The following is a 9412-nucleotide window of genomic DNA, read 5'->3' on the forward strand; positions in this document are numbered from 1 at the left end:
AAAAGGAAAAGGTATGTGTGTGTATTTTTGCACATATTTAAAAAATAATTATAATAGATCAGGAAAGGAAAACAAGCAGGCTTAGCAGCCATTCAAGCATAAAAGATGCAGGCAAATTATTGTATTGCAATATGAACAGTGTTAAAGGGGCTACCGTCATACACTACTCAAGTACCATATAAATTTCTGTCTTCTGTGTACCAGATTTTAACAAACACATAGTTGCTAGAGGAGTGGATTAGGATCCATCAAACCCACCAATCTGTCATAAATCTCCTGTTTTTACTTTCTTCTGTGGTCCATCACCCTCTTGGAAATACTTGAGCATTGCTACATGAAAGGTGGTTAGGAAAAATCTCATTCAGTAGAATTGTCTAAGAATTCTTGACACGTGATTTTTTTCTTTTTTATACGTTCAAGGGGTATGTGTGCAGTTTTGTTACATGGATATACTGTGTAGTGGTGAAATCTGGGCTTTTAGTGAACCCATCACCCAAATAGTGAACATTGTACCCAACAGGTCATTTTTCAATCCTCCTCACTCCTCTCCCACTCTTCCTGCTTTTGGAATCCCTAGTGTCTGTTATTCTCCTCTCTATGTCCATGTGTACCTGATATGGTTTGGCTCTGTGTTCCCACCCAAATCTCATGTTGAATTGTAATCCCCAATGTTGGGGGAGGGACTTGATGGGAGGTGATTGCATCATGAGGTTGGATTTCCCTTTTGCCTTCCTCATAATGGTGAGTTCTCACGAGATCTGGTTGTTTGAATGTGTGTAGCACTTACCCCTTCACTCTCTCTCTCTCGCCAGCCATGTGAAGACCTTGCCCTCCACCATGATTGTAAGTTTCTTGAAGCCTCCTCCTCAGAAGAAGCCTACACAGCCTGCAGAACTGTGAGGTGATTAAACCTCTTTTCTTTATAAGTTACCCAGCCTCAGGTATGTCTTTATAGCAGCATGAGAACAGACTAATACAGTATCCATCCCGTAGCTCCCACTTATACGTGAGAAGTTGTGGTATTTGATTTTCTGTTTCTGAGTTACTTCACTTAGGATAATGGCCTTCAGCTCTACCCATATCGTTGCAAAACACATAATTTCATTTTTTATAGCTGCATAGTATTCCATGGTGTATATATACCACATTTTCTTTATTTAATCATCCATTGATTAACACTTAGGTTGATTCCATGATTTTGCTATTGTGAATAGTGCTATGATTAAGATTTGAGTGCAAGTATCTTTTTGATACAATGATTTCTTTTTTTTAAATAGATATCTACAAGTGGAATTGCTGGATCGAATTGTAATTCTATTTTTAGTTCTATGAGAAATTTCCATACTGTTTTCCACAGAGATTTTACTAACGTACATTTTCAACAATAGTGTAAAAGTATTCCCTTTTCCCCACATCCTTTCCAATATCTATTGGGTTTTTTTTTTTTTTTGACTTTTTAATAATATAAATTTCTGGCACATCTTTAAAATTTTTTTCTCTTTTTCCAACTTCTGTCTCTAGGTATACATGGCAAGCAGAGGCCAGATTATATACACTACCTTAAAGATTATGGTCTTTATCCTCAGTGCAACAAAATAAAGTCATTGAAGAGTTTTAAGTAGAGGACTGACATGATGACATGGTGAGCTATTTAAAAAAATTCACCCTGGTTTGCTCTATGAAGAATGGATAGCCAAGAATGAGTCTTAGTTGTTGTTGTCATTGCCTTTATGAATGGAGTGAGTCTTGAAGGACAGCAATATTTAATGGCAGGATAGAAGAATATATGCCTGGAAAGGACACACAGAAGTGGCCAGAGAAAGAAAGGACTTAAATCACGGAAGCAAAGGGAACTTAATGTTTCCGCTGGAAAGTCAAGGATGATGAAGCCTGAAATACGTCCTTTGAATTTAGGCACAAGAAGGTCATTCGTGAGTGCTGATTGTATGGAGTAGTGGTGGTGGGGAGATGTATTGAGACAGCTGGGAGAGTGAGTTGGAGGGGAGGAAGTGCAGGCAAAGAGCAGAAATAGCTCTTCTGCAAAGTTTGCATCAGAAGAGAATTAGTTATGGGTTAATGTGGTGTTCAGGCAGATTTCTTCCTTCCTTCTTCTATTCCTTCCTCCCTTACCTTATTATAATGGCAGAGGCTTGAGTAAGGTTAAAATAACTGTGAGGATAATCTATTAAATAACTGAGAGGAAGAGGCGGAGCATAAAAGGAAGAAAAATGAGTTGTCTTACAGAGAAGAGGGGATGCTGCTGTCTGGTATCAGAGGGGATACTGCTGTCTGGTATCCTGTGGACAACAAATCAGGGCAGGTGTGAAGGTTTGTAAGTTAAATGGTAGAAGATGGAGTCTTCTAGTCAGGGGGCATTATGGGTTGGTTCATGTCCCCTCAAAATATACATGGCAATCCTAACCCCTGGTGCCTGGATGTGACTGTGTTTGGAGGAGTATCTTTGCAGATGTAATCAAGTTAAGATGAGGTCACACTGAATTAGGGTGGGTCCTAATCCAATATAACCGGTGTCCTTATGAGAGAGGAGAAGAGAGACATACACACACAGAGGGAAGTCAATGGGAAGGCACAGAAAGACAGTGACATAAGACAGCAGAGGCAGAGATCAGAGTGGTGCATCTATAAGCCAAGGAATGCCAACGATTGCTGGCAGCACCAGAGGCTAGGAGCAGGCATGCAACACATCGTTCCCAAGAACCTTCAGAGAGAGCATGGCCCTTTCATCACCTTGATTTAGAGCTTCTAGCCTCCAGAATTGTGAAAAGATAAATTTCTGTCATTTTGTGCCACCCAGTTTGTGTTAATTTGGTATGACAACCCTGGGAAACTAAGACAGCTGGATTCTATTTTTGGGTGTGTAAAATGGTAGACAAGATCATCTGCTAAATATGAGAGGGCAGGTAGGGGATAGAGGTTTGAAAACAGCATGGAAAAGATCATGCTGATGTAGTGAGAGGAAGACAGGGCTGACCAGTGTCATAAATGTAAAGAGTTTGTCTGGCATGTTCAGGGCACTGGTCAGCAGGATTTCTAAAATGGCCCCCAAAAGACATTCTACCCTAATCCTCAGAACCTGAGAATGGGCTGAGGTATCAATCCTGTAATGATCTGATATTATATGGCAGAGTTGATGTTAAGATGGGGAGATTATCTGGGTGGGAAAGATCTAATTGCATGAGCCCCCAAAAGCAGAGAGATTTCTCCAGCTGATGGCAAAAGAGGAAGTTAGAGAGATGCACTTGAGAAGAACTCTATGGGGGCATTGCTGATTTGCAGATGGAGGGGCAGCCTCTAGAAGCTGAGAGTGGCCCCTGGCTGACTGCTGGCAAGGGTACCTCAATCCTACAACTACAAGGAACTAAATTCTGCCAACAGCTTGGATAAGCTTGGAAGAAGATTTTTCCACAGATCCTTCAGATAAGAGGTTAGTCCTGCTGAATCTTTGGTTTTGCCATGTAAAACCATAAACAGAGAACCATGTTGAGCTTGCCTGGACTTCTGGCCTACAATATGGAGAGCTAGTAAATGAGTGTGTTTAAGACTGCTAAGTTTGTGGCAATTTTTTAAATGTAGCAATGGAAAACTGATACGGGGTATTTTCAGGAATGGTGATGGCCAATGGACTATGAACAATTTCACCCAGTAGGCCCTGTGGGTGGAAATAATCTCTAGCAGTGCTTGGCAGCTCTGATGCAGACATAGTTTCCAAGACACCACATTCTTCTGACTGTAGTTCATTTGCATTTTTTGGTTCCTCTTCTCCCAAACTCTAAAGGTTGGAGCTCTCACCAGAAGTCACATATCTAATAATTGCCTTCAAACATCTTAAAGGCCACCATGTGGAACAGAGATTGTCTTATTCAGTATATATTCTGAAGTTAGAATTAGGACAAGTAGACTTTATATGAATGCAGATTTATACTTAATATAAAATGCAAGTTGGACTTTTTGAGAAGCTGACTCTGAGATAGAGATTTCCATATAGAAAGTTTATTGAGAAGTTTATTGATCACAATAAACTTAGGATCAATAACTATATGGGAGTGAAGGAAGGACTGGGCAGAGGGAGCTGTTGAATGGTAACGCAGGCTCAACAAAGACCTCAGCTGATCCCATGTACTTCAGATGAGATGGTCCCTCAGAGTTGTTCTGAGTTGAAGCAAGAGGGAAAGGTCCTTGTATCCTCTTAACCTGTCATTTAAACTAGAAAAGCGGCATAATCTTGGGCAAGGTAATTATCTTCAGCTGAAGGAAGTTGTTGGTGAGGAACTCAGCTGAGAATCACAGCTGTCAACATTCCCAGCTGGGTGGAAGAATGAATGCTTCCCTCCTAAAGGTGGGGATGAGAGGGGCAGAGATCAATGTGCTCCACAGCATCTAACATGATATAAAAGAAGACACACCAGTGTCATGGGGCTCTATGTCACTAAAGGGGTTCATCAGTAGAGGTGGCAGGACCCCTGGCAAGGATGTTGCACTAGTGGAATCTAGTATTGAACAGAACAATGAAGTGGAGTGTGAATCCTTAGAGAATTTCTGAAATTCTTTTTATTCTCTGGCATTTCTGGTGGCTACAGGTGTCCATTCCAACACTGGCTCACCCTTGCAGCTTTAATGTAGTGACCATTTATGAGCTCTCTGCCCTAGGAAGAAGATATAGCATGAGTCAAAGTATGGAATGATATATTAATACTTGACTACCCTTGACATATTGGATTTAATTGTGTTCTTCTACCCTCAGGACAGTACATATGTAGTCAGGAAAGTTCTCCAGGTGTCCTTGGACTGGCCCAGTTCTACCTCCTTTCTCACATGTAGTTCTCAAGAATAATTGTAGAATGTGCTGGGAATGCAGTAGCCTGAGATAAGGAGGAATTGGCCACAATGGCTCAGTCACCCCTAGAAACAGAATGCCCTCCAACACTTTAGCCCAGTGCGTCCTGTAGCTGCCAGGGTATAAAACCCAGAATGGGCTGCTTCCTGGGGTCTTTCAGCTGCATTTTAAGTGGGGCACATGGAGATGAGACTCCATCAGCCTTGGGTAGCTTTCTTGAGTCCTGGGGGACTGGCTCATCGTGAATCCTAGGCTTTTGTTGTCCTTTGCTGACTATCTGTGAGTAATAAATCTGCTTCATGTAACTTCTTTTTTTTTTTTTTTTGAGATGGAGTCTCACTCTGTCACCCAGGCTGGAGTGCAGTGGTGCAATCTTGCTTCACTGCAGCCTATACTTCCCAGGTTCAAGCGATTCTCCTGCCTCAGCCTCCTGAGTAGCTGGGATTACAGGCATGTGCTACCACACCCGGCTAATTTTTATATTTTTAGTAGAGATGGGATTTCGCCATGTTGGCCAGGCTGATCTCAAACTCCTGACCTCAGGTGATCTGCCCGCCTCGGCCTCTTAAAGTGCTGGGATTACAGGCATGAGCCACTGCACTCGACCTGCATGTAACTTCTTAACATGTGTGAGTGTTTTGTCTCACTGGACTCCCACAAGTAGTATAGGTGCAGCCGGGGATGCAGTGGGCTGAAATAATAACTAGTGCACAGTGAATCTGCTTTGCACGTAAGAGGTCTAGATTTTTAAAATTATAGAAATATCTTAATCTAGTCATTACTCCTTTAGAAAGAGTAAATTTCTTCAGTTTTTATAATTGGCAGAGCAGGCTTCTCTATTTCTATTTACACATCATTATTTAGGAGGAGTCTTTTAGCTTAAAAATGGGTTAGAGCTATTATCAATTATCTAAAAAGAGTTTTGTTTTTTAGTTAGGTTCAGCTTTCTGAAGAATTTGAGAATCCATCATTGCACTGGAAAATGGAAGAAAAAGTAGACTTCAAAGGACCTTGCCCACAAAAGACACCAGAATGCTGGGTCATCTGGCAGGGGGAGGCTAGAATATGTGGGAGGTGAGGTGGGGGCTGAGAAGGAATAACGAAGACAGAGCTTCTGGGTACACACCAGCCTGTGTAATGTAGACAGGAAATAAATGTTTTTTACCTGCTGAACTCTGTGCTCATGACAGGATTCTGGTAAGACTGTTCTTTTTGGTAATGTTCTATATGTATACACTCTTCCAGACAGTGAGAGGCATAACAGCAGGGTTATAACAATTTAGCATTTCTGACTTTTCCTCATGCATATTATTTATTTAACGAATATTTAATGAATATTATTAAATGCAAATCACTATATCATCCATTAAAAATGCTTTTAATGTCCTATATCACTTGGTTCTTGTTCTGTCTTCCTAACCAGATGAGGCATCTTGTTAGATTTTTGGCATCCTCCAGGGTTAGGGATCCTGGCCACTTTCTCAGGAGTTAGTTTTCAGCTCTGATGTACCAAGCTCTGCCCTGTCTCAGGCTGTCCCACTGCTGTCACTCTAGAACATAGCAGGAGCATCTATACCACCACCATCTGATATCCAATTGATACACTCTTGCCATTTCCTGGACCCCTGAATGCATATTCAGGTGTTTTCATCCTAAGCATTGAATAATAATATGTGTGTGGAGTGACAGATAAATAGGATGATAGGCAGATATGTAGATAAAGTTTTATTTGCTTGGGGCAGGGCGCGGTGGCTCATGCCTGTAATCCCAGCACTTTGGGAGGCCAAGGCAGGTGGATCACTTGAGATCAGGGGTGAGACCAGCCTGGCCAACATGGTGAAACCCCGTCTCTACTAAAAATACAAAAACTAGCCAGGCAGGGTGGCATACACCTGTAATCCCAGCTACTTGGGAGGCTGAGGCGGGAGAATCACTTGAACCCCGGAGGTGGAGGTTGCAGTGAGCAGAGATCGCGCCATTGCACTTCAGCCTGAGCGACAAAGTGAGACTGAGCCTCAGAAAAAAAAAAAAAAAGGTTTATTTGCTTGGATCCAAATCCTTTCTGTGTGCAAACCCTTACAACAAAATAGGTGAAAAGGGCTCTTTCCTTGCTCTATTCTCTCTGGGGCCTGGCATATGCCTCCCTCTTCAGGAGCTGGAAATTTGTTAAATGGCATAGAGCACCAGCGGCGAAACCTCTGACTTCTTCATTTCAAAGATACAACTCAGTCTTAGAGTACGGGAGTGTGTTTTGAACATTCAAGTGGATGCTGTGTGTTTGTGTGAGCTGCTAACAGTAATGCTGTCTCATAATGCATGGTATCACCCTTCACTCTCCTTTTAATGGCATCACACAGATGAAAGGTAAGCATAAGAATGTGTAAGAACCTCTGTAGGAGGTAGGAATAGACAGTGAAATGCTACAAAGATGCAGTGCCTTTGTTAAGTGTCTTTTATTCTGTCATGGTCCAGATATAATTAATGACACAGTGAAGTTGTAAAAATAAGGATGGTGTGTTCACATAACTGAGAATTAAGGAAGTGAGAGGAAACCTAAAAGGAACTAAGGCAGTGGTTGCACAAAAAATCAGTGTTCTGACCTTTAATGGACTAAAGGGAATTTGGTAACTTTAAGCAAATGCCTTCTGTAGGGGAAAGACAGCACAGTTTATTCAAAGTTATCATGTCTGGCTCATTTATTAATTTTGGGGGCATATATGAATAAGGATACACAGAAACAATAGACATAATTTGTTTTATCATTCAAAAAGCCTTTCACAAAATTTTCCATCAATGTTACAATGGGAAAAGATGAGGCGGGTAGACAATTTAAAAGGTGTAAAAAGTCTTAGAGACATAAAATGAAAAGTCTCTGGAAATAGAATTGTGATCTTCCGAAAGGGAAGGTAGAACTGGATGGGTTTAACAACTTATAAATACGGGAAAGTCAGAATAAGCAGTGACGTACTTGAAGATATTGCTTGTTGCTAAGCTATTTTGGGAATTTTAATGACTATGGAATAAACTGGTGACTACATGAATAGACAAAAAAAGGCATATTAATTTCAGTGATTGAAAATGTATGAAAAATTAATCCAAGTTAGATTTATCTATGTGTTATCAGTTATGGACCAGGTGAAAGACCTGAAAATCAGTTAAAGTGTAATCTCAGTGTGGACAGCCTAGAAATTCAAGATTTTAAACAAAATGTTGATACAAAATAAAGGCTATCATCTACCCTAGGTCAAAGTCATGTGCTCTGATAGCAAATTCCATGCACAGTTTTAATAGACTCCATAATAAAATAATAAGAAAATAGGCAAATGTTTCCAAAGAGGTAATTTAAATGATCCTAAAAATGGGTGGGCTGAACATTTGCAAGAGATCAGGAATACAGGTTGGAAAGATGACCAGGGAATGTGATTTATTAATTTTTTCTCAACTTTTTTATTTTGAAAAATTGCCAACCCTCAAAGAAGCTGAAATGAACATCTATATGCCCTTCACCTAGAATTCATCAATGAGCATTTTTTACATTCATAATCTCTGTTTTTCCAAATTCTTTGAAAATAAGTTGCGGAGGTCACATTGTTTTTTTCCTAATACTTTAGCTTCTGTTTCCAAAGAAAAAGGACATTCTGTTATATAACCACAATATTATTATCACAATATGACTGACACATTAGTGTTATCTAATAAATGGTCCACATTTTCAGATTTCCAAAATTTTCAATAAGATTTTAGTTATTTTTTAAAAAAACTAGAAGCCAATCAATAATTATTTGTGCATTAAGTTGTCAGTCTCTTTAATCTTTCATTTTAAACATACTACCAGTCGTTTTTTTTTCTAGTTTTGGTATTGACATCTATGAAAAGTCCAGGCCAGTTGTTTTGTAGAATAGGCCACAATTTGGAATTTTTTAAAAAATATGTATACTGGGTCTCTGTCACCCAGGTTGGAGTGCAGTGACGCGATCTCGACTTGCTGCACCGTTGCCTCCCAGGCTGAAGCAATCCTCTCACCTCAGTCTCCCGAGTAGCTGGGACTACAGACATATGCCACCACACCCAGCTAATTTATTTTGCATTTTTATTGGAGATGGGATTTCACCATGTTGCCAAGTCTGGCCTTGTACTGCTGGGCTCAAGCGATCTACCTTGCTTTCCACATTGCTGGGATTACAGATGTGAGCCACCATGCCTGGCCCATGATGTGGATTTATCTTATAGTTTCTTTATGACTGTATCAGGTTAAACATGTTTTAATATGAATAATACGTAGGTGGTACTGCTTTCAATGCATCCCTCCAGGTTGCATATAATGTCAACTTGCCTCATCATTGGTAATGATGAGTTTAAGCACTTGGTTAAGGTGGTGTCTGCTAGATTTCTCCACTGTAATAGTAACTTTTCCCATTGGTAATCAATAAACAATCTTTGGAGTGACGTTTTGAGTCTGTGTTCCTCAATAACTTTTTAACCAAGAGTTTTAGTGTCCATGGAAGATTCATACCTATTTTCTCATTCTCTCATTGCTTTTATATTACTAGCTGGCAT

The 9412-nt window shown here is 40.3% G+C and overlaps 1 long non-coding RNA gene across 2 annotated transcripts; it reads left to right on the forward strand.

Moving 5' to 3' along the window:
- Positions 1-816: 816 nt before the first annotated feature.
- On the forward strand, positions 817-5890 carry LOC129480640 (uncharacterized). 2 transcript variants are annotated; one of them, XR_010120394.1, is made up of 4 exons: positions 817-901; positions 1522-1642; positions 3298-3445; positions 5789-5890. It is a non-coding gene; the product is annotated as an uncharacterized lncRNA (long non-coding RNA). The 2 variants fall into 2 exon arrangements; XR_010120395.1 differs by having other exon boundaries at positions 889-941.
- Positions 5891-9412: the final 3522 nt, after the last annotated feature.

This window comes from Symphalangus syndactylus, chromosome 4 (genome assembly GCF_028878055.3).
Source record: "Symphalangus syndactylus isolate Jambi chromosome 4, NHGRI_mSymSyn1-v2.1_pri, whole genome shotgun sequence".
Taxonomy (NCBI): Eukaryota; Metazoa; Chordata; class Mammalia; order Primates; family Hylobatidae; genus Symphalangus; species Symphalangus syndactylus.